At 39.8% G+C, this 25,483-nt stretch overlaps 1 long non-coding RNA gene across 1 annotated transcript; it reads left to right on the top strand.

Annotated features, from left to right (window-relative positions):
• The first annotated feature begins 17,782 nt into the window (after window positions 1-17,782).
• On the top strand, window positions 17,783-23,735 carry LOC144284049 (uncharacterized). The gene is made up of 5 exons (XR_013352519.1): window positions 17,783-18,133; window positions 18,488-18,657; window positions 20,230-20,328; window positions 20,991-21,075; window positions 23,132-23,735. It is a non-coding gene; the product is annotated as an uncharacterized LOC144284049 (long non-coding RNA).
• The last annotated feature ends 1,748 nt before the right edge of the window (window positions 23,736-25,483 follow it).

Raw genomic sequence — 25,483 nt, 5'->3', positions numbered from 1 at the left:
GAGATACAATTACAGGTGGCTCTAGAAATTCAGAAGTCCTGTGATCAATACCCCATTGAGAAGTAATAGGATCCCTTGAAGCAAGATGACTGATGGTGGTTTTGCCCTGAACTGGAGATCACTGCTACAATGTAATGAGACTTGATATCTCTGGGCAAATATCCTTAAACAGATGCAGATAGTCCATAGAATGTCTCAGAGTCAAGTCTGCAGACCACATTTCCAACTATTAATCAAAACCAAAAAAATCGCATCATGGACAGCACAACAATGAAGCCAACCAACTTCTTGACAGCCTGCTTGGGAAGGAAAAACAAGACTCCAACAGCAACCTCTCTAAAACGACAAGCTCTTAGAAGGCTGGATGCCCACCATGCAGGACAGTGCCCGGGAGTAGCTCTCTGTTGAACTGCGCAGAGCTGAACCACACCAGGAACTTCTACCCTTATGGAAAATGTGTGCTAGCAACATAATTAGGTTGTCCCTTTCATCTCGAGACACCTCACCAACTCGACACCCCTCCTCAGTGTACATCATGGAACATGTCTCGTCTCAAGCTAAAGGACCCCAGTGCCTTCTGGTTCTCATCCCCTAGATAAGAGTAGTGAGGAGAGAAGTTGGAGGGGAGCCATGGCCACATACCGGAATGACCATAAGCAGGGCATAGAATGCCATACTTGGCAGTGCTTTTCAAAATTAGTTCCATGGACCACGTTCCTCAGAATCTCTGGGGGGGCTAGTTCACAGTGAGACACGCAGACCATATCATAGACCTAATACATCAGACTCTCCAAAGTGCAGCCCAGGGCTCTACCCTTTGAACAAGCATCACCCATCACCCACAGGTGATTGGTATGCTCAGTAGGAATAGAGATTTACTACCTTTGAGGAAGAGCAGAAGCAGGGAAAATTGGACCAATAGGCCAAAAATATCTCCTCTGGGCAAGAGTAAGGATATAAAGCAGAGACTGTGGGCACATCTAGCAGCCACTGCGGGGACACAGGACACAAGGGCACAGAACCAGAAAGGTAATAACATTAGGGTCTCAATACATTTTCTATCCCTGGGTAGTCAGCCCCTCTTCGGGAGAGCTGTAGTCCCCTTATCCCTGCAGCCATGCCTCTGTAGTCATTAAAGGCATGGTGTGCTAAGGGATTACTGCTCCTTACTAATTAAATTGTAAATCTTGTTTCAACTGTTTGAAAAAAAAACCAAGGCCACAAAAATACTGACGTCTCTCTAAGCTAGAATAGAGTAGCTGTCTTAATCTTGAAAGAATGCAGCACCCCAACAAAATCTATATCATAAGACAAGCAAAGAGTCCTTGAGACCGGGGGTGGGGGTGGGGTGTCAGCTTGAGAGAGTGCAGTGATATGTTACTGGAGCCAAATATACTCAACAGACCCTTGAAGTGTCAACAACAATCTGAGAACCTTCCTTCCAAATGTATAGCCTGCTCCAAAGCTCATGTGGTCACCCATCTCCAGTCTTGTGTTCTCAATTCTAGACTTCTTCTGAAAACCTGGGTCTCTCATACTGTTTGACCTATAAACTTAGTATTTCTCAAACCCACTCATTTTAATAGAGTGCAATAATCTAGAGTCACAGATCTAGATGGTTCCTGGGAAACAATTCATTGTGCCTCCACTTGAAGGGGTACTGTAGCTACAAACACAGTGTTTACACCAGTTAATGCTAGGGACCTGAATATAAAAGGTCACAAGACCAACCACCTGTCACATACACATCTCACCCAAGTGCCAGTTTCTTCCCATAAGGAAGAAGAATGATAGAACTGGACTCGGAGCTGGTGGTGCAATCTTCTTTTATTTGGCTTCAGCTTCCCATGGAATAGAAACGTCGCTCTTATGACATCTCCCAACACACTCACATATTTTATCCCATGGTGGGTGAAGTTATTTGCAAGGCTAATTGAGGACTTCAGCCTCATTTTCTTGTTCTTAGGCCTGCTTGGAAAGAGCTCTGGGCTGATAACCCATCTTCTCAGGGTTGCAGGGAAGCCCGGGGTTTTTAGTCCTGCCTATCACCTAGCAGGTGAGCCTCACTAATTGTGGTGTAAGGAGCCGTGAAGTTCAGTATTGCCATATACCTAAGCCACATTCTCCAAACTAGTCTTTATTACTTAAAAAGAAAAAGATTTTGGGAATTCTATTTGCTTTTCTCTTTCTCTCTTAATTGGTTCAAAACTCTAGAGGAAAGAAAGTGGAATAGTATATTGGCTGCCCTCAAGTCTCCAACACTCGGCCTCTACTTTCAGTAGAGGTCAAAGAAATGTAGGACTCCCCTCAGCCCAAACCTGTAGGTCCAGACTGAGGAGGAGAATGACTTCCCAGCATGACTGTGTTGCATATTTTTCAGAGTGGTTATTGGGAAAACAAAAACAAAGCAAAAAATGCACCAGTTGTGTGAGACTTACGTAGGCGTGAGGGTGAGGACTACTGTTAGGTTGCAGACACCATTGCTCTCTGGGATCCTCAATTTCTGATTCTGATTGGACTAACTATAGGTGCCCTGTTTGCTATGTCCACTGTGTTTGATATTTTCTCCACACCTTTGCACCTGCTGTGCATTCTGGAATGGCCTCTCCCCTGGCACCCACTGCTGTTTACTTGGAAAACACCTGCGCATGAGTAAAGACTTGGTTCAAATTTCCTGTCATCCTGATCTTTTTCAGGATGAATTACATACATATTTGTGTTGTTCTAATATCATGTTTATGCCTCTATTAATCACTACTGTTAGTTTTTCCATAACCCTTTTCCTCTACTCAATCCCTACACCGTTAGGCTGACAACTCTGGAAAGCATAAACTGTCTTATTCATAATCTTTATAATCCCCAACCCTGAGCCCAGTGCCTGGCATATGGGGGCATGTAATAAATACATGGGGAGAGAGCAGATGGAAAAAAAGAAGAAAAAGACAAGAGACAGAACGACGCAGACACAAAGAGTCAGATAGAAGGAGAAACAAAGGAACAAAGACCCACAAAGAAAGGGGAAGAGAAATCCATGAAAGGGGGAAAAGGAAGAAATGAACAATTAAGTCATAAATATAAGGTCAGAGCCCGCCCCCCATAAAAATATTTGCTAAGTTCTTACTGGATCCTGGAGAGAGCCATCAGTAGGGTGTTGGGGAAGGCACAGCACAATCAGAAACCATGCAAGTGGAGGTGGTGCTATGCAGCCAAGTGGTTGCTCTGAAAAACTATCTAGAACCCAGGCAGCCCCAAAGAACTGTGCCCTCATTGCTAGTCAAAAGGGTTGGGAATGTAGTTTACCTGCGGAAAGTACTCATGAACCCTCCCATGCATGGAAGCTTTCTATTTCACCTGTGTTAGGAGTAAATGACTTTCTGGCCTGCTAATTGCAATTCCCAATCCTTCTTAACTTGTCTCATTATTTAAGTAAAGAAGAAAAGAGTTCAAATGAATTCATTTTTAATTTTGACCTCCAAACCACATGGCCCAATCTCAGGACTTTTAGGAGATAATTTAAACCTTAACGTGTGCATCATAAGGCATTTATTTCTGCAAGCATGCCATAAATCTGCAAGATGAACTGTGATTCACTCCAGTAGACACTAGTATGGGATTATATAAGCATTGCCAATAATGAAAATAAATTACTAGAAATTATAGCAAAGAACAAATAAAGGCAGCTTTATCTATAAAAGTGTTACATCTCCAATAAAAGATGGTCTGTGTATAGAGAAGTAATTTATAACAGCGAGTAAGCAAACCAACATTCTTTTAGATTATCAGCCAAAGTATCATGTACCAAATAGAAAAATACACAAAACAAAACACAGCCATATAAATAGAAATAACTAATTAGGGGCTCTTTTTTTACGTTGTTTTATCCAATGAGTTGGATTATTTTTTCACAAAGGAAGGAGGCCCGCAATACATACAAAGCATTTCCTATGTCTGCCTCAATGTGTCCACATTAAGCATTCAAGTCCCAGTGGTCAAGGACCAAAGTCATTCTTTGATTAGCATTTAGAACAACAGTACATATAAATAGGCATTTATGTTTCTTTCGTGATGACCGTGGTGGTTTCGAGGGGTGCTGGTTCTGGTTTTTGTGTTTTCTTTCTAACTCCATGCAATCATCATGGAGAGAGCACCTCCTCTTTGGCAAATATTATGTCAAGACCTGAAGAAGTGTATTAATAGACAGATAAGGCTCAGGCATTATATTCAAGAATCTCAATGGCCAGTGGGCAGTGCTACAAGTCTGTAGATGCAGGTGTTCTGTCTTCTATAGTCTAGGACCCCACAGAGCCCCCAGGAGCCTTAACAGAGATCAAGCATCTACCATCCTCCCTCTCTCCCTTTCCAGTGAAGCCTGTCTCACTGGGGTCATACCACTTCACCCACACTTATTTTATTTGACTTTGTATCAGTGCCATATGGTTACTTGCAATGTCCTCTAAGCAGATCATAGATTCTTTACAAAAATAGGTCATACTTGTTTTGGCGTCATTCAGAGCAAGGAGTCTGATTAGTGCCTAGATTAGTAAACTGTTTTGTCTTATCTTCCCAAAGGCACTGTGAGTTTTTGGAGACATGAACTATGTCTGATATGTTCTGGTGATAGCCCAATACTCCAGCATAGTGGAAATTCCATTGTGCACTCTCAAGAGATCTTTGTTGAACGAACTAAGAGGAACATGAACTCCCTAGAGTAGAAGCACTTCTGTCTGCTAGCCTAATTCCATTCTCCTCTGCCTATGGCATTTAGTCCTGCTATTTTGTTTATCTCTCTGTAAATAAAGATGGTTTTATCTATCTCTCAAAGTGTATTATAAAAATTAAATATTTTGAAATACTCTGCACAGTTCTTGTCATTCAAGAGAGCACACCAGTAAAGGTAGCTGTTATATAATGTAACTCACAAGCTAGAGGATTGATCTCAGGGCAAAAAAAGTCCCTGAACTCTTACCTTGAGGGGTGAGAAGAATTGAACCCTTGTGCTCTAGCCTTAAATGTGTCCTTTCCATCAGGATTCTTGATGTGTCAAATTTATGGGTTGAAACTAAAGAAATTTCCCAGGGTCTACGTGAAAGCATTGCAAAATAGTGGTTTTTAGCTTAGAGTTCATGAATGGGCTTTGGCCAGTCCATTAATTCATAAATGCATTCTAAAACATATAGACATACATATAGATGTATTTTTCTATCCAATAATTATATGGCTTTGATTAGACATTGAAATTCAGAATTCCTACTATTGAATAATCCTAGGATAAGTTCTGCTTTTCCCTAAAAATCACTGGAAAAGGGATGCCTGGTGGCTCAGTGGTTGAGTGGGCTCAGGGCATGATTCAAGATCTCAGGATTGAGTCTCACATCAGGCTCCCTGTGGGCAGCCTGCTTCTCCCTCTGCCTGTGCTCTGACTCTCTGTGTCTCTCATCAATGAATGAATGAATGAATGAATGAATAAATAAATATTTTTTAAAAATCACTGGAGAGAATTTTCCTCCATGAATTGAAGTATTCAGGAAGATCTTTGTATCTATAGTGTATATCATATCTTATAAAACAAAAGAATTAAAGATTTTTAAACTCAGAGAATTGAAAAAGAAGAGGAATATCTTATACCCTGAGGTACAAAATATCAATATGCCTTATGAAACAAACAAGTGCCAATGATTAAAACCTGACACATGCTCACTTGAATACCTGGGTTTGAAATATATTAGAAGGAAATGTCAGAGCAATTAATAAGCTTCTACCTCCTGTCCATATTCATTGAAAGAAAAATAAACAGAAGCTTAGCAATTGCAAAAATTGGAGAGCAGAGTACTGTTAGTTCTGCAAGAAATTTCAAGAAAACACATTTCTTTTTTAATAAAATATGTCACCAGCAGCCAAAAGATAATATGATAAAAATTTTGTGGCAATTCAAGAATATTGTTTCTTAGGGCCAGCTCCATTCTCTGTTTTCAACCATCTCAGGTTTCAGAGCCTTCAAAATTTGCAGTTATTCTTTGTAGATATTCTCCTGTTAGTTGTATTACTTATAAACCACCCAACTGTCTCCTTAACTGATAAAATTTTACCACTCTTTTCCATGTCATTCCAATGGTCAGAGAATATATTACCTATAGAAAGCAAAAGATTGCTGATCTACTGCCTTTATATAAACTAATTTCTCCAAATGTCTTATTCATTCATAAAGCACATTGAGCCAGACACTTTCATAGATTTTAGAAGTAGAAAAGCAAGTAAGGTAGATATTGACTCGACATCAGGGGACTTGCACTCTAGAAGAGAAAAAGATAAGGGAGTATAAAGCCAAATAAATAAAATAGTTTAACAGTTGTATGTTATGTTGAACGCTATTATGGAAATAATCAAGAGGCTTAAGTTTAGAATAAGCTGTCTCGATACATAGAGTGAGAAAAAGAGAATCTGGGGCACCTGAGTGGCTTAGTCAGTTAGGTATCTGCCTTTGGCTCAGGTCATGATCTCAGAGTCCTGGGATTGAACTCTGCATTGGGCTCCCTAGTCAGTAGGTACTCTGTTTCTCCCGCTCTTTCTGTGACTCCCCCACCCACCCCCTACTCATGTTCCCTCTCTCTCTCAAATAAATAAATAAATTTTTTTAAAAAAAAACAGAGAGAGAATATAAGATTAAGGAAACAGCTTGTGCAAAGACTAAGAATCAGGAAAGAGCATGATATTTCTGAGAAAGGAAAGAGTATGGTGAATTCTATCCATCAAGGGAGAGAAAGTCAAGACACATGGTTGGAGAGGAAAGGACAAGATCATGCAAATCCTGGAGGCCATGGTTAGGGCTTCAGACTTTGTTTTCACTACAGTGGCAGGCAAGTCACTGGAGGGTCTTAAGAAAATGGGTGACCTGATGCAATTTCTATTTTAGAATATCATCTTTAATAATATATGAATAGTGAATTAGTATGGGAAGACTAGAAAACGTTAACATGGAATAAATGGCCATGACATTGAAGAGGAGAAAAGAGATTGAGGCACACTTCAGAAATATAATTAACAGAGTTTTCTGGTAGACCAGACATGGGGGAGAAGAGAAAGCAAAAAAATTAGTGTTACTTTTAGGATTCTTGTGGAGGAGCTGAGAGGATGGTAAAGCTGTTTACTGAGTTGAAGAAGATTTGCAGCAGGTGCCAAGAGTCTATTTTCCACTTGTAAATTTTGCCATATATCTGTGTTACATTCAGGTGGAAAGATCAAGTAGGTGGCTAGATCTACAAATCAGCCATTCAGATGACTGACCAGGGCCAGAGACATAAATTTGGTCTTCAACTTTGCCATAGTATTTGAAGCCCTAAAAATTGGCAAGATGTCTAGAGAGAAAGTATGGAAAGGGAAGAGGACCCTTAGAGGCCTTCTCTCCCCCAGAAAAAAATCCCAACCATTTAGAGGACTAGTTGAAGAAGCCAGCAAGAAAGTCTAAGAAGGGGTGATTAGTAGAGTAGAATGAGAGCTGGAGAGGTGACAAGCACTAAGAGATGAAAACGTCCTTCCTTCCAGCTCTAAATGTCGCATTCTAAGAAGCTTGGAGAGTTCATTAGCCTCAGGCACACCTCTCTGTTACTGCCCCCCAGTGTTGATTTGATTTAAAACATACTTTAAACCAATACTTTCCAATCTTTCACTTGAAAACTTTGTGGGAAACGAAGTACAAAATATCAATCAAAATTTCATTCCATAGTGGGCAAAATGGAGGGTCCCTGGAGCCCTGTGGAGGGTGCTCATGGCCCGAGGTGGCCAGCTATGGGATCGCCAACCACAGTAATGCAGTGCTGTTGGCTCAGTCTGTGATTAGACAAATGGATCAGTGAGAACTCTTTTGGTCTTTTCGTTAAAGATGTGGAAAACAACCTGAGCTAACTTAAGCAAAACTGTGGAGAATTTAATGGCACAGGAGTAACTCTAGGGACCCAGGACTGGAATCAGCCTGGCCTGGGGGAGAACTGGAATGGAGAAATGGAAAGTCATCAAGCAACACCGGTTTCTCTCTTGGCATCTCTCCTGCTTCTCTCAGTAGCCTGCCTTGTTAATTTTTTTGGCAGAGCAGCCCTCTCTGCTACTCCATGTTCATGGCATGCCTCCACATGTTCATCCCTCCCAAGTTCAGAGATTCCTTCTCTGTGTCCCCATTTCAGATTTCTGGGAAAGCAACTCTGGCCCAACATAAACCAGGGGTGCATGCCTGTGCTGATCAGCTGAGGCTGGAGAAAGGAGTTATGGTGTGTAAAACGGCCGTAGGAAAGAACTGTGAGCTGGGCACACACTCCAAACAAATATTGTTAGGTCCAACATGAAACTTCCACTTATCTTGATTATAATATTACAGTCCCTTGATTCTAAGATATCACCCCTTATATAAAGCATCCATTTGGGACACCTGGGTGGCTCAGAGGTTGAGCGTCTGCCTTTGGCCCAGGGCATGATCCTGAAGTCCTAGGATCAAGTCCCACGTCAGGCTCCCTGCATGGAGCCTGCTTCTCCTTCTCTCCTTCTGCCTGTGTCTCTGCCTTTCTCTCTCTCTCTCTCTCTCTAAATCATGAATAAATAAAATCTTAAAAAGCATCCATTCACTGACTTTTCCAGAAAAAGCAAAGACCGTGTTATCTAGCTAGCTAGCCAGCTATCACCTATCTATCTATCTAAAAGCCTCAGGATTGTGTGTTTGTTCATCCCATCACATGCCACTTTTGTCTCCAGTATCAATATGGCCATCAAAATTTGACTCTAAGTTTCTTTTACAACGTATAAAAATAATTCTGAGTCACTTTTAGATCATAAAGTTACTCTAATTTTCATAACCCACGCCCGTTGTCTTGATAGATACTGCAATTTTTGGATTGGTAATTTAATTGTAAAGCATATCAAAGAATCTGAAATTGTGTCTTCATTTCTGCTTTGATTATGCATTTAGGATTTTTAATTGAATTACATATCGCTGGAATTTAACATCCCTTTCTTGAAAGTCAACTAAAGGCTTTTATCTGATGTTCTGAGCTTGAGTGATGGACCTTCACAAAATTAGTTAAATGCACCTTTCTCTTGGCTTTGAAAATCCATCCTATGATGTATTCTGAAAAAGTTGGCCTTCTCTAATCTCTTTAATTGCATTGCCTGATGTGTGACAGGCAGTCTTCTGCATCTACAGTAACTTTTTGTTTTAATGCTGTACAATTATGTAGACTCATCTAAAAATAGTTGTTGATTTCTACAGTTATGCTTCTAAATTGAATTTAAATGCTAAGCCCCCACAGTACCACCAATGGAATCAACTCAGCTGAGGTGAACGCCTACTTTCCCTGCCTGGCTAGGCTGGCATGTGAACGTGGGAAAGCAATGGGAATAGGTTCTCTGGCCACCACCTGGAGAGTCTCTTCGAAAAGATTTTAAGACACATGCAATTTCAGAAATGTCAAAATATGGAAAATGTACATCTTGCAATCCAACAAATATATAAGTTTTCTTTCACTGAGACTTGATATGTGATAGACCTTCTTAAACTAAGTGATTTGCACAGTTTAGCTCATTTACTCCTCATGACAATCTAGCAAGCTATAGCTCTTATGCCCATTTTATAAATGAAAAAACTAAGGTTGTAAGCTTAGTTTCCTCAAGACCACCCAGCCAATAAATAACCAAGCCAGGATGGAAGGCCAGCCTGACTCCAAATCCCATGTATTTCACCAGTGTATCAAAATGCTTCCTAATTAATTGTGTGGTAGTCAGCAAGAGTCATTAAAGATAAGATTAATTAATCAGATAAATTATAAGATTAATTAATAATATGAATGTATCCACCTTGCTATTAAATTAGCTGAGCTCCTCTATCTTTCCAAGAAATATGGACAAGGCTACCTATAGTAGCTATTACATATGTCAATATTATTTCTGATATAAGGTGGAGGAATCACTGTTCACATATCCTTGATTTTCTCATCTTTAAATTCATGGAACTATTTCAAGTAATAATAATCATAAGTGGAAAACAACTTGCAGTTAAGGTTGTATGAGGTGCTCAGCACTTTCCCCCACCTGTCCTCGTCCAGGTGTCCAAACCAGAGAACCGCAGAGCAGCTGCCTGAGCCTGAGCGTTACCATCACCTGCACAGAATAGGAGACAGGCCAAATGAGCATAAAAAAATGCCCTGTTCTAGCAGACCCCTGATCCTCTTACATTAGAATTCTACCTCTGGGAATCGCACCAAAGTGTGGTGTGAGAGACAGCAAGGCATTACCTCGAAAGTATTAAAGGACATACATACAGATGGCCAACAGACATGTGAAAAGATGCTCAACATCACTAATCATCAAGAACATGCAAATGAAAACTACGATGAGATATCCCCACACCTCTTAGAGTGGCTAAAATCAGGAAGACAAGAAACAACAGGTGCTGGTGAGGATGCAGAGAAAAAGGAACCTTCTTGCATTGTTGGTGGGAATGCAAATGGGGCAGCCCCTGTGGAAAACAGTATGGAGGCTTCTCAAAAAATTAAAAATAGAACTACCATATGATCCAATAATTCCACTATTGTATATTTACCCAGGGAAAATAAAGACACTAACTTGAGGGATCCCTGGGTGGCGCAGCGGTTTGGCGCCTGCCTTTGGCCCAGGGCGTGATCCTGGAGACTCGGGATCGAATCCCACATCGGGCTCCCGGTGCTTGGAGCCTGCTTCTCCCTCTGCCTGTGTCTCTGTCTCTCTCTCTCTCTCTCTCTCCGTGTGACTATCATGAATAAATAAATTTAAATAAAAAAAAAATTTAAAAAAAAAAAAAAGACACTAACTTGAAAAGATATCTGTACCCTATGTTTATTGCAGCACTATTTATGATCTCCAAGACATAGAAACAACCTAATAATGGAGTATTACACAGCCATAAAAAGGATGAGCTCGTGCCATTCAAAACAACATGGATGGACCCAGAGGGTATTATCCTAAGTGAAATACATCAGACTAAGAAAGACCAAAACCATATGCTTCCACTGATAAATGGAATCTTAAAAACAAATTTAAAAAAAGCAGAATCAGAACTACAAATACAGAGAACAAACTGATGGTTGCCAAAGGAAGGAGGGTTATGGTTGGGCAAAATGGGTGAAGGAGAGTGGGAGATATAGGCTGCCAGTTATGGAATGAGTAAGTCACGAGGATAAAAGGCACAGCATAAGGTATAGTCAGTGATACTGTGACAGTGATGTAATGGGACACTTGTGGGAGCTACACTTGTGAGCACAGTATAATGTATAAACTTGTCAAATCACTAAGTTGTATGCCTGAAACTAATGTATTATTTGTGTGTCAACTATATTCAAATAAATAAATATATATATATTTATATATATATGTATATATATAATATGTATATTTTATACATATAAAATAAATAAAATGGACATGGGGTAAAAGTATTAAGGGACAAACCCAGGCACTGTAGCTTATCTCAGGAATATTAGTACCATCTGAGAGTCATTTCCTATATTTATTAGGATACACCAATGCTTCCTCATCCTTACCTGCCAGGATTTGGTGAAGTGGGTCTTCTGCTAGCCACAGCCCGTAGCAAACTTCTTCCCTACTGAGTACAAGTAAATAAATAAAGCTCATGCTAGGGGCACCTGGGTGGCTCAGTGGGTTAAGCATCTGACCCTTGATTTCGGCTCAGGTCATAATCTCAGGGTTGGGAGATCGAGACCCACCTTGGGCTCTAAGCTCAGTGCAGAGTCTGCTTGAAATTCTCTCTCCCTCTCCCTCACTTGTGCTCTCTGTGCCTCTCCTCTCTAAAAATAAACAAATAAAATCTTTTTAAAAAACTAAAGCTTACAGGACACCTGGGTGGCTCAGCGGTTGAGCATCTGCCTTTGGTTCAGGTTGTGATCCCAGGCTCCAGGATTGAGTCCCACATCGGGCTCCTTGTGGGGATCCTGCTTCTCCCTCTGCCTATGTCTCTGCCTCTCTCTTTGTGTCTCTCATGAATAAATAAATAAAACCTAAAACAAACAAACAAAAAAAACTAAAGCTCACAATGAATATTGTAATAAATTATATCTTATATATCGAAGATTATAATATTATAATTACAACATGAGGAACATCGCAATCTGAGTGTGGTAGCTCTTTCATGGTACTGGGTCCTCATAGGACTTCCTTCCCTGATGCTGGGAAATGCACCCTGAAAAGCTTCATCAACTTTCCAAGGGCTGTGGTTGAGTTTATTTAATAGATTATTCAATGAACTATGGGCAGAACACATTTCTATTGTTGGAGAACTAAACAGAAGACACAAAAATCTTTATGTTTTTGCCTTGTTTCTCATTTCCTTCTATTACTTTCAGGCTCACAGATTGCTCTAATTCACCATCTTTATGATTTCCTCCCCAGTGACCCTATTTCCACTTCTCTCTCATTAGTCATGCTCATCTATGTGGCTTTGAAGTTAAAATCAAACACCTACTGGTTAATCTATCCTTTTCTTTCATCCATTCACTTTGTGCTGCAAGTATTGAATCCCTACTATGCGTCAAGTCCCATATGTTCTTCCATGTGACTAGCTCACTGAGAACACTGAAATTAGTTCAAACAGATACAAGAAAATTCAGTTTTACTCTTCCCCAGAATCCCAATTGGCTTCTGAGTTCCTCCTCCAGCACTTTTAGACGAGAAGCCAAATCGGGCCCTTCTTATGCCATCATCAGGGCTGTTCAAGGTAATGTGAGCAGTGGGAGGAAGGTGGATTTGGGCATTTGGCAAATCTGTTCCAAATTCTCTCACTTATCAGGTGTGAGACCAAAAATGAGTTTGGTATGTTCCCCAAGTCTCAGTTTCTTCATTTACTAAAAGAGACAATCACATTTATCTCCCAGGTCATTCAAAAGCTCAAACACATTATTATAAGTAAAGCGATGCAAAAGAGATGGTCAAAAAATATTACTTCTCCGATGCCACACACTTTCCTACTTGTGTCTTTGTCTTGTTTATATTCTCTTATGTATTAGGTCTTTATCTAATGAGTACCTACTATGTGCCAGGAACTGTGCTATTTTTCTTCTTCTATAATGGACTCTAGAAGTTCTAAACAGGAAGGGCTTAGACAATCTGGGTGGAATGGAGACTTGCCTTAGGCTTTATTTGCAGAGAAAATTAGCTTTTTACCAAGAATTTATAAGCGGGGAGAGGAAGGAGGTGAGTGGGAGCACTGATGGAAGTTATGCCCCTGCCCACCTGTTCCTGCCAGCTTGCCCTTGGCAGAAAACACCACTTCAGTTGAGACCTCAATGGTCTTGGCCAATGCAAGACTCCTCCATGCACTGCTGTGTTCTAGGGGCCCTCACACAGAGCCAGGTGCAAAGAAGACTCCACTGCTTCCCACATTCTTGTTCAGGGTCTCCAGGTCTCTTTCCAAACTGGTTCCCAGGCAGGCAACTACTTTCTCTACTGATTAACGTTTTCTGCCTGACTCTGGATGATGAGACCTCTTAAGTCAGCTTCTAACTTGGATTATTTATTTTCCTTCTGCTCACATTTCCATTGCTAATTGGCCACATATTTCTTCACTTATTGTTGGTGATAAGACCTCTTTCTTTTTTATTTCTTTTCTGTTGAATTTTCCAACTTCGAAGGAAAATATTTTTATGGGTATACAAGACCTGTTTAGTTTGGGGGGGGGTTGGCTACATTTCACATACGTTATGTAATTTAACTATTACAACAACCCTGAGATGTAGGTGTTATGACCTCTCCTATTTTAAAGATTAAAAAAGTCAAATCTTAGAAAGAGTACTATGTAGGAAGGGTCTTCAACTCCATCTGCTCTTCCCATTACCCCAGTTTAAAGAATTACTACAAATATTTTGCAAACAAATCCACAAATATGATAGACTACAGAAACAGAGACTGCAATTGTCAGCTGATGCATGCATGAAATTGCCTTTGGTTTTCAGATATTCGGTCCTAAGCACTTGGACATCTTCTATTCTTTTGGGAGTAGGTGGATCTAAATTTTGTAAAGCAATATCTCAGCTAATTCATCCATTTCAAGGGGCTAAATAGTCTATTTTCTTAGGCATCAGTAGGCCAGAGGGCTACTGATAATAGAGTACAATTATTACCATATATATCAATTCTTAGTGTCTGCATTGTATTTATCTACTGACAAAGCCATTTTCCCCCAGTGTCAGCACTTTATCGTTAATACAGCTTTAGAATAGAACTGTGTTCTCCTCTGACTCATATATCACTAACAGAACTACTAGGAAAGATCCAATTCTCAATTACAAGCACAAAATAGTCCTACATTTTAGCATATATCAAGTCCATCTAGCTCAACATCTATTCTCTGGCATTGATGTATTCCATCAGGATGGATCAAGTCATTAAAAGACCTTGCAAGTTCCCCCAACATCATATTATTAGGTTGTTGTTGTTTTTTGTTTGGTTGGTTGGTTGGTTTTTTTTGGATCTTCAGCTTTTGCCTTCACATCACAAAATCAGTAGTGACCAGTTTTAAAGCAGACTTTTAAAGGCATGTGTAACTGACACCTTTGAAATTGACACCTCACTATCAAGGTGGGAAAAACTCGGCCAAGAAAAAATATCCCCTAATTTCATCAGTCAGGTTTTCTGGGGCAACCAGCCTACTACTTTACTTTCTCCCACACTACTAAATATCCAACAGTACAGCGTATCCCAAACATCACAATAGGAAGGCCTGTCTTAGCCTGCGTGGCCTGCTGTAACAAAATACCAGAGACTGGGTGGCTGAAACAAAAGACATAAGGAAGTCCAAGATCAAGTGCCAGCATGGTCAGGTTCTCCTGAGAGCTCTCTTGTTGGCCACCTTCTTGCTATGTCCTGACATGACAGAGAGAAAGGGTGCAACATCTCTGGTCTCTTCTTACATGGGCATTAATTTTGTCACGAGGACTTCACCCTCATGAACTTATCTAAGCGTAATTATCTCCCAAAGGCCCATCTCCAAATGCCATGATGTTGGAGATTAGGGCTTCAATATATGAATTTGGGGAGGGGGATATAAACATGCAGTCCATAACAGTGCCCTCATCATCTATGACATAATCATCCTAAAAAGCTTTAAGTTGCTGGCAATATCACTGGCTTGTATACAACTCCAACCACACATGAGTAGAGGAAAGGAATAAGAATAATAAAAAAAGGGATCCCTGGGTGGCGCAGCGGTTTAGCGCCTGCCTTTGGCCCAGGGCGCGATCCTGGAGACCCAGGATCAAATCCCACGTCAGGCTCCCGGTGCATGGAGCCTGCTTCTCCCTCCTCCTGTGTCTCTGCCTCTCTCTCATCTCTCTCTGTGTGACTATCATAAATAAAAAGAATAATAAAAAAAGAATAATAAAAAAGAATACACAATTATGAGTCCAGGGACCTGGGATCTTATACAATCTCTGCCACATCTTGATCTTAAACCACATCATTTCCTTGGGCCACACCTTGCTTACCAGAAAAATGAATGAGGCAGGATGATCTCCAAAGTATCATCAGCTTTAATAAATAAGATTCTGTGACTGTATGACTAATGTATACTATGGGATCAGTAAGAAAACGCACCGTAAACATCATTGAGAAAAATTGTACAAAGAATGAATGTGAACAAAGCAGATAATTGAAACGGTCATTTTGCTAGCGTATCTCTTCACTTCCAAAGGAAATGAACCTGAGATCAACAAAACTTTCCTAATTTAGAACAGATTCACTCTTTTAAAATATGAATGATAATCTATGATACAAACCACTTGCCATTTGTTAGGAGGGTACTCCGTGCTAGCCATTTGATATATTTAGCTCATATAATCCTAAAACAACCCTGCAAAGTAGATTTCATCCTTTCCTTCTCTGCACGCCAACCACACCAGACCTTCGGCAGTCCTTCAGGGTCACCACACTCCTACATCTCCTGGCTCATCACACATCTACTTCTCAATATTTGGGCCTCGGCTCAAATCTCATGTCATATTTTCTGGAAATTTTTTCTTAGTATGTCCCCTGGCTAACGTACCAATCACTTTCCATCCCATCGCCCTGTACTTTTCAGATCACTCATCACTATGTGATATCACTTTATGTGTATATTCTCTCTCTCAATTCCCCACCTTAACCACAACGTGAGCTCTATGAAGGCAGGGACTTAGCGTACTCATTTGGGATCCTTCTGATGATTGACATCCAACTGATGAGAGTAGAGAGCTCACCATGGAGCAATGGGAGTCTGGCATTCTCCTACCTCTCCTGTTTTATTTCTTGCCTTACTCCCTTCATGTTTCCTCTCCTTCTGCTCTCTTTTTTCTTTAAGATTTTATTTTTAAGTAATCTCTACACCCAATATGAAGCTGGAACTTATAACCCTGAGGTCAAAAGCCCATGCATGGCTCTACCGCTGAGCCAGCTAGGCACTGCTCCTTCTGTTCTTGAGGGAGGGAAGCATCAGGATTCATAAATGTTCCTCAGGTAATTCCAATATGCAAGCCAATTTGAAAACCCCCCAGGGTAGTCGCCTGGTGGCTGGTAAAGGCCTCTTCCTGTGGATTTTTGATGAAAGAGGAAGTTTTCCTAACAGTTGAAAGAACCGAGAGCTGTCCTGGTTGGCAGCCCCAGTTACAGACCTGTGGGTGGAAGTGAGCGTGGACCCGAACCCAGGAGAAGACAGGTGCGCCAGAGGGTGCGCAAGCATGCATGTGCTACACCGCACGCCTAAGGAGTGTTGCCGGTTTTCATTTTGAGTAATGAAAAGAAAAAATGTTAACATTTCATCCTGATTTTGCAAAAAAGTAGTCCCTAGTCATTTTCATGAATTTATATTTATATATTTAAATATTTATAATTTATATATATTTATATATTTACAATTTATATATAAATATTTTTAATTTAAACATTTAAATATTTATCTATAAATTATATCTGTTTATATTATGTTTATATATCAATTATTAATATGCAATATTACATATATGTTAGATTATATATAATATACAATGTTGTGTGTATAATATATGCATGAATGTAAAATATATATATATAAATATATATATAATGTTATATATAATATATACATATATGCATAATATATACATATATAATATATACGATGTTAATATATATTCATTAATATATTAACATAATAATTAATATATTATTAATATATGTTCTTTTTTTAAGATTTTATTTCTTTATTCATGAGAGAAACAGAGAGAGAGAGAGAGAGGCAGAGACACAGGCAGAGGGAGAAGCAGGCTCCATGCAGGGAGCCCGATGTGGGACTCGATTCCGGGACTCCAGGATCACACCCTGGGCCGAAGGCAGGCACTAAACCGCTGAGCCACCCGGGCTGCCCCAATACATGTTCTTAATATTCAATAATATTACATATTATATATGTAATACGTACATGTATATATGATACATATATGTAATATGTAATAATATATTAACATATAACAATATTTCATAGTAATATATAATTTATGGATTTCACTTGACAATGATGCTTACTGCTGCTTTTTTTACTCATATAACAAGTTATAGGCTTGTAAGATCATATCAGAAATTTGGGTATATGAAGCTGAAGTCCATTGTTTGATCTCTAACATATCCAATCTCTGCAAACGGAATCCTGTTATACCCAATGATTCTTTGTAGAGATTTCTACAATATTCTGTCCAATAAGGTGCCACCCTTTTTCTGTGACCTGATCTATAAACAGAAGGGACTAACTGAAATATTTTCAGCACATATTCCATAGCCACAGAGGGTATATAATATCCATTCTTCCAGCAGGGGGCTCTCTCACCATTAGAAGTCTAGATGGGAAAAGATAAAAAATGATCCACTCAGTTGTTCATTGGATTCATTTAACTCACTCACCAAAATATGATTGAGTTCCTGCTAACTATCAAATCCCGTTACTTTTCAGGGATACAGTAGGGAGGACTTCATTCTCAGGGAACTTAGAATCTAGTGTCTAATTTTTAGCTGCTTCCACAAGAAAAAATCGTCACTTCCTGAGTAAAAGCTGTTATTACCAGGACATCCATTTGAAGAGGAGGTGATTCTACTTGCTGAGAAAGTAAGTACTTTGGAAAAGAGTCTGAGTACACATTCAAAGTGATTTGCTCTCTGTGCCCTAAGGGATGTATTCCCTCCTGCAACTAGAAGAGAAATTGCCTCTGTTTCTTCCATAGCCTCTGCTGAGATCCAGCCACTGCTCTATTTTGAGGGGGGGGGAAAAGGCTAATCAATCTAGTGGGACAAGCTTTCTATGCCAATTATTTCAGATTTCCGGTCTTAGAATTTATTATTCTAAGAGTGATGAGGAATTAGGAACAATATTCAAGATTCAGACGTCATAAACATCACCTAGTTCAGTGGTAGGCAAATGGTTTTGTTCAAGGACCAAATAAAAAATTAAGATTTTTTTCAGATTGTGCTGTTGTTTTCCTTCCAAATGAAAATGATATTATTGCATCTTATGGGAGAACATAATTTTTACAACTTGGATTATCCACTTGAATGAATGCTGTCAGTATAAAAGAGAAGATTGGTATTCCTTTATGGACCACTAGAACATCAACCTCTGAACATACTCAAGAGGTAAAACGTGGTTGCAGCTTTTAATCTTTCTTCTTAATATTTTGGGCTAGAAGCAGCCCAAGGGCCAAAGCATGTACATTACTGATCTAGTGTCCAACTCTCTAATTTGGCAGATTAGGGGTCTAGAGCCCAGAGAGGAGGCAGGACTTGTGCCACACAGTGAGCTCTCAGGGCATCTTTTTAGAGAAATTGTTTTTATTATTTTTTATATATATTTTTAAAGATTTTATTTACTTATTAAAGAAGGACACAGAGAGAAAGGCGGAGTCATAAGCAGAGAGAGTGGCAGGCTTCCTGTGCAGGACTCGATCTCAGGACCCCGGGATCAAGACCAAAGCCAAAGGCAGACGCTCAACCACTGAGCTACCCAGGTTTCCCAAGAGATTGTTTTTAAAGATTGTGAAATCACAGCATCTTAAAGTTAAAATGAATCTTAGGAAATCAATCAATCCAACCTTCTGCCCCAAGGGAAAGCCACTTTGATAGCACCCCTAAAACAACATCATGCAAGCAGTGATAGATTGCTAATTGTGTTCTAGCTCTCAAATGGCCCACTCCATCTTGAGTTTTCTCATTGTACAAAAGTCATACATGGGGCCCACAGATAACTTCTTGTCATTGTTTCTAGTTTTGTTGTCTGCATCTATATAAAGAATTATACGGCAATTGCTTAAGGACAGTGATCATAACCCCAGTTCCCTTTTCCAACCTAAATATCCTCCACTTTTCAGCCATATTCTGTATGCTATAGTTTCTCTTGACCTCCTCAAATCCCAGCCAGACCCTAACATGTGATGCCAAATGTGACACTTTTCAGCTGAATCTGTCAAGCAATGAGAATGGTGCAAAGTATATCCACTTCCCAGGACACATATTTTACCTACAGAGAGAATAAAGAAGACTCACTCTGAGCAACTAGAAGAAAAACTGCTTTTTGTGCCATTTCAACCTATCGGAGGCTTGTTCAGTGTAGCCAGTTCTCCAGGCTAAAGAATTAGTTTGTTTAGAGAAGCAAAAATCAAAACGTTTCATGCATATGATAGCAATACAAATCAACCCAAAAATTCCAAACACTACCCCCTCTACCAAGTCCCAGGGCTCAGGCTCAGGGTTAAATGGGTTTAAATGGGTCAGTGAATACTTAAAGGTCAGTGCTCTCTGGGAGATACTATTGTCATGACGCACATATTCTCCAATACCTAGAGATAGAACTATAAGGGGTCTTTGGTCTCAAATAATAAGCACACCAAGAAACCCACCATGGAATCAACAATGTAAATTCTATTAATAAATAATATATGAATGTGTTTATGCAAATCAGTGAGTAAAAAAATACCCACTGCAACAATTTCCAGATAATGTCCATTTCCTAAATCTAGTTTCAGCTAATGAACCATGGTGGAAACTAATCAATTGCCCTCAATCTGGCTGGAACTCTTTATGATACTTTCAGCGGTTCTGCAGTCACTCAAACGGTCCCAGATTAATGCCAAGAAGTCCATATTGGCAAATGCCCAGAATTTCATACTCACTTCCAACACCTTACTTGAATTGTCCTCTGCATCTTTTCAGCTGGAAACCAACCACATACTCACCTTATTGTCAGCGTGTCAGGGGAGAGTTTCGGAGGCTCACAGTGACATATGCTTTGGTCAAAAATAAGTCACATATGTGAGTATTGGAACAAAATATTTTAATTAATATCTTCAGAAAACTTAGAAGTCACAGTCCTAATACCTCTCCCCATTTGGACTTGGGCCATATTCAGTTTTACTGAGATCCTATCCTAATGTGTAAGCTATTAAAATATTTCACCCACACACCATTTACTCTGTTTGGAGACATTTTAGACCTCAAACATGGGACATTAAGATAATAGCTAATAATGTACTTACTGAAATTTGTTGGGTATCTTGCAGAAACTATTTTACCTTCATAAATAACCTTTTCATACTTGTATTTTATTCATTCATGTTCTGCAGACGAAACTGGGTTTTAGAAAAGTGAATTCATTTGTCCAAGGTGGCTTAGGTAGGAGGACAGAACTGAGATTAGGTCCCAGGTCTGCCTCCAGACTTTATGCAAAGCACCACACTCCACAGAGAATGCTTCCCCCTGAGGAAGGAAGGATCTGAATTATGGCTCTATGTCTTCTACGTGGGAAGCATAAAAAGTACCTGGTCTGAGAAGAACTCATTTCACTTCTGACAATGTTCTTAAACATCAAACCAAATGTGTACACCTATTTCCTAAATACTTATTTTTGAAAGTCCTGAAATCATCTTCAACCCGATGTTAAGATCCAAATCCATCAGCTCTTTTTCCCCCATTAGGAAGACAGCTTCATGTGGTGAAAATCGCAGAGTTGGAAGTTAGAAAACAGAGTTCTAATTATAATCTCACCATCCACTATTATGGGTAAGTTATTCCCTGGAATCTATTCTCTCAAGCCTAAAATGAAAATAGTAGGGACGCCTGGGTGGGTCAGCAGTTAAGCACCTGCCTTCGGCTCAGGACGTGATCCTGGAGACCCAGGATCAAGTGCCACGTTGGGCTCCCTGCGTGGAGCCTGCTTCTCCCCCTGCCTATGTCTCGGCCTCTCTCTCTCTGTGTCTCTCATGAATAAATAAATAAAATCTTTAAAAAAATAAAAAAAGAAAATAGTAATGTTATCAATTTCCTAGAGTTGCTTATAATTATTAAATGAGAATAATATATGTAAAAAATATTTCTCAAAATCTTGTACCTACATTAGAATCACTGTTACACTTTGCATTTGTGGATATGATTTCCACTTTCCCCATAGATGTAGCCATCTGGAATATTTTCATATTTCCACAAGATGTCAACAGAGTGAAGGAATTTTCAAATGTTAATTTTCATAGTTTGTCAAGCATACAATGAAAATGCTGAAGCTCGAATTTCCTTACCACTTCATTTTACTTGTTCTAACAAGCACAGAGAACAATGAATGTAGCCAACAATGATTCCCTGTTACCTCTCTAACATAAAGCACTCAACTTTCATGATACATGTGGAGCAAGTAATAAGCACAGAAATATGTAATTGCTTTTTAAGAAATATTTATTTTCAGTTTACATTTCAGAGTAATATGGAGGACTAAATTATTTTGGTTCAAATGGAGTTTTGTCAGGTAAAACTCTAAGTATAACTAATAGATTATGGAATGGGAGCATAGTCATGGGAAAAGGAAAAAGAATTGTTAAAGGCATTAGACCTTAAACTCTACCAGTATTCATAAACCATAATGAAAAACACAACAGTCTACTACTGAAGTAAGATGATCCATCACATTTTATATTATTTCTATATACAATTAAATATATCCTGGTGTTATAACATTATTAAATGTAGATTTTTTTAATCTAGACTTACTTTCTCATACCCAAGAAATAAAATGCATATGTGTTCATCTCGATGCTAACTTATAATTGAGTTTCTTTCATGCTGTATCTCCTTATCTCTATGTCTGGGTTGTGGGGGAGAAAGGCATGATTAGGAAATGCTAAAAAAAAAAAAAAAAAGAAAAAGAAAAAAAAAGGAAATTCTGTTCAATTATGATGTTCAATGTATACCTTCAGGGTCCTTCTCTGTTCCAGTGTGTGACTCACGTGGTACATGTGCCATGTGCATTTCCTCTGCCTTCACACTGCTCCTGAACTATATTCTAAGAAGTTCTTTTTATTATTATTATTCATGAGAGACACAGAGAGAGCCAGAGACATAGGCAGAATAGGCAGAGGGAGAAGGAGGCTCCCTGGGAGCCCGATGGGGAACTCAATCCTAGGACCCTAGGGTCATGACCTGAGCCAGAGGCAGATGCTCAGCCACAGAGCCACCCAGGTGTCCCTATTCTAAGAGGTTCTTGAGCTGAAGACTGCTGCTATTTGCGGGGTGCCCCTCCTGCCAGATTTTATCCTCTTTTAGCTGTGTCCAGCTGTTTGCTTTGTGCATCCAGTCCTCTGAAGGCCAAATCACTACCTTCATGGGAGTATGAAGGAGCAGTAAACAGAATATCAGCAATCCTCATCATCAACAGAAAAAGCTGGCTGTGACAATAGTCCTAGCACACTCCCTGTTCAAAAGCAGAGATGCCGGGTGGTCCTTCCGACAATTATTTGTGCACAAGTTCATTCACATAGAGGTGATGTAACAAAGTGCTAAAAGCATTATCCTTAGGAGAGGGTTGCATTCCTAATTCTGCCACTTACGAGCTGTGTGACCTTGGGTGATTTCCTTAACCTGTGTCTCAGTTTCTTCATCTGTAAAATATGGGAAATAACTGTACTTACCTCCGAGTTATTGCAAGAAGTCATTGAGTTCTTGCATTGTGAAAAATGCTTAAACAATGCCTGGTGCATAGTGTCTGCCCGATGTCTTTCCTATTACTGTTACTACCATTTTTTGTTTTATTCATTCATTAAACATTTATTTTAATAATGTTTAATTCTAGGTCTCTGCTAGAGCTGTTATGCCAGGCATTGGAATACAAACCCGAACAAAGCAAACAACAAACAGCCTGCTATGGACTCTATAGCAACAAACACAAATCAAATAAACTTATAAATATGTGATAGGAAACATGATATAAATACATGAGATATGAATGTGTCCCCTAAAAATCATGGGCCTGTCTACCAGAATTCTTAACATCTGCAGTTCCTCCATTTTTTTCCAGGGGACAGGAAGGAGTCTGCTTGTCCCCATAGTCTGTGAACTAGAACTGACTTGCTTGTCTGGTTCCTTTGTGCCTCGTTTCTGGGGAAAGGCTTGGTTCCTCATCTTCCACTTCTCAGCTTTGAACGGCTCTACTCAACAGGACCATCCACATCTCCTTCTTCCACCAATATGAAGCTGCCTCATTGAAACTCACCCCAGGCCCTGATTCTGTTTAAATCAGCAGTCCTCCTGGGAGGGCGTTTGAGTTGTACTCTTAGACATATTGCTCTAGCTTCTGCTTCCCCTGGTTGTCCGTATTCCTGCTACTTTAGAATACCTGGATCTGGTGTCGGATGCTGCCCTTATACTTGTTACTCTGTGATTTCTACTAAATTTCTCAACCCTTCTTAGCCTTTGTAAAAATAAGAATAAAAATATCTACACTATGATTTGAGTGGCTTAAATAAGATAAGACCTCATAAGCAACTTTTAGTGTCTAACACTCAGTAAATAAATTCATTCATCCAACAAATACTTGCCCCTAGACACTGAGGATATTATCCAACAAGTAAGTATCCCCAAGCACTGATGATACATAGGTTTAAAAGACATAAATAGATTTTTTCATGTATGAAGATCATAAGATTATATTCTATCAGGAGAGGCAGCTAAAAAGTAAAATAATATAAATTGTTGTTGTTGTTGTTCTTGTTTGGGGTTTTTTTATTGTTGTTTTTGTTTAAGTGAGCTTCATGCCCAGCATGGAGCCCAGTGTGGGGCTCTAACTCATGACCCAAGCTGAGATCAAGAGTTGAATGCTTGGGATCCCTGGGTGGCTCAGCAGTTAAGTGCCTGCCTTCAGCCCAGGACGTGATCCTGGAGACCTGGGATCAAATCCCACATCAGGCTCCCTGCATGGAGCCTGCTTCTCCCTCTGCCTGTGTCTCTGCCTCTCTCTCTCTCTCTCTCTCATAAATAAATAAAATCTTTTTAAAAAAATAAAAATAAAGATTTTTAAAAAAAGAGTTGAATGCTCAACCGACTGAGCCACTCAAGAGCCCCATAAAATAATGTAAATTTTAAGTACTGTATAGGAAACAAAAAAATTGCTGAGATAGAAAAACAAGGGAGATTTACTGTAGATAGTGGCCCAACAAGGGGTGGGATAGGAGGCAGCCAGATAAAAGAGGATATGCAAAGGTCCTGAGGTGGGGAAGATTAGCAAGATTGAGGGCCCGAAGGACCACAGTGCCTAGAGCCTGATAAGGCAGGGATAGAGGGACAGAAGATGAGACCAGAGAGGTGAACCTAGTAAATGGTTTGGATCTTTCCTATTATTTAATTCCTTCTCCTCCCACGACCATTTCTAGCCACTTGTTTTGTTTTGTTTTGTTTTGTTTTGTTTTGTTTTAAAGAACAGGTAGGTACTGCTACATGGAAGCCTAGTTGATTCCCATCTTAGGAATTCATCAGATTACTACTGATCCAGTTATTTGTGGAATAAAGAAAAGAAAGGTTGAAATGGACGGTGTGATACACACCATGTTCTTCTGTTTTCTTCCTCTCTTCAAATGTTGATGCGCCCTGGGGGATCAGTCCTCTCTCATGCTTTCCTTCATATTCTGCTTCAGTCTCATGGCTTTATGGAGCATTTGTATGCTTGTAACTCCAGTTTATATCTCCAGCTCCGATTTCACAGAACTCCAGGTGCATACCTAACAGCCCACGTTACCTCACCACTTGGGTGTCCAAATTTAATATGGTCAGAAGATAGCCATACATTTTTGCCCTCCAAATGTCTTCTTTCCCAGACCTCCCCATCCCTACCACCATCCAACCTTTCATTCAAATCAAAATTGTAGATAAAGTCCTTGAGCCTTCCCCTTCTCCTGTCCTCCTCCATCTAATCCATGAAGTCCTGTCAGCTGGCCATCCAAAGCAGATCCCTCATCTATTTCTCTGTCTCAACAGCCATCCCTCTCCTAGGGTCAGTCTATAGTCTCCTGGGCTACCTGAGCTACTGGAACAGTACTGATCTGTTGAAGACATGAGCATAAATTACATCATGTTACTCCTCTGCTTAAAACCTCCAGTGCTTCACGCTGCACTTAGTATACAATTTAGACCCCTGACTCTGGCCCGTGAG

This window comes from Canis aureus, chromosome 15 (assembly GCF_053574225.1).
Source record: "Canis aureus isolate CA01 chromosome 15, VMU_Caureus_v.1.0, whole genome shotgun sequence".
Lineage (NCBI taxonomy): Eukaryota > Metazoa > Chordata > Mammalia > Carnivora > Canidae > Canis > Canis aureus.
This window is presented reverse-complemented; position numbering and strand designations above follow the sequence as displayed.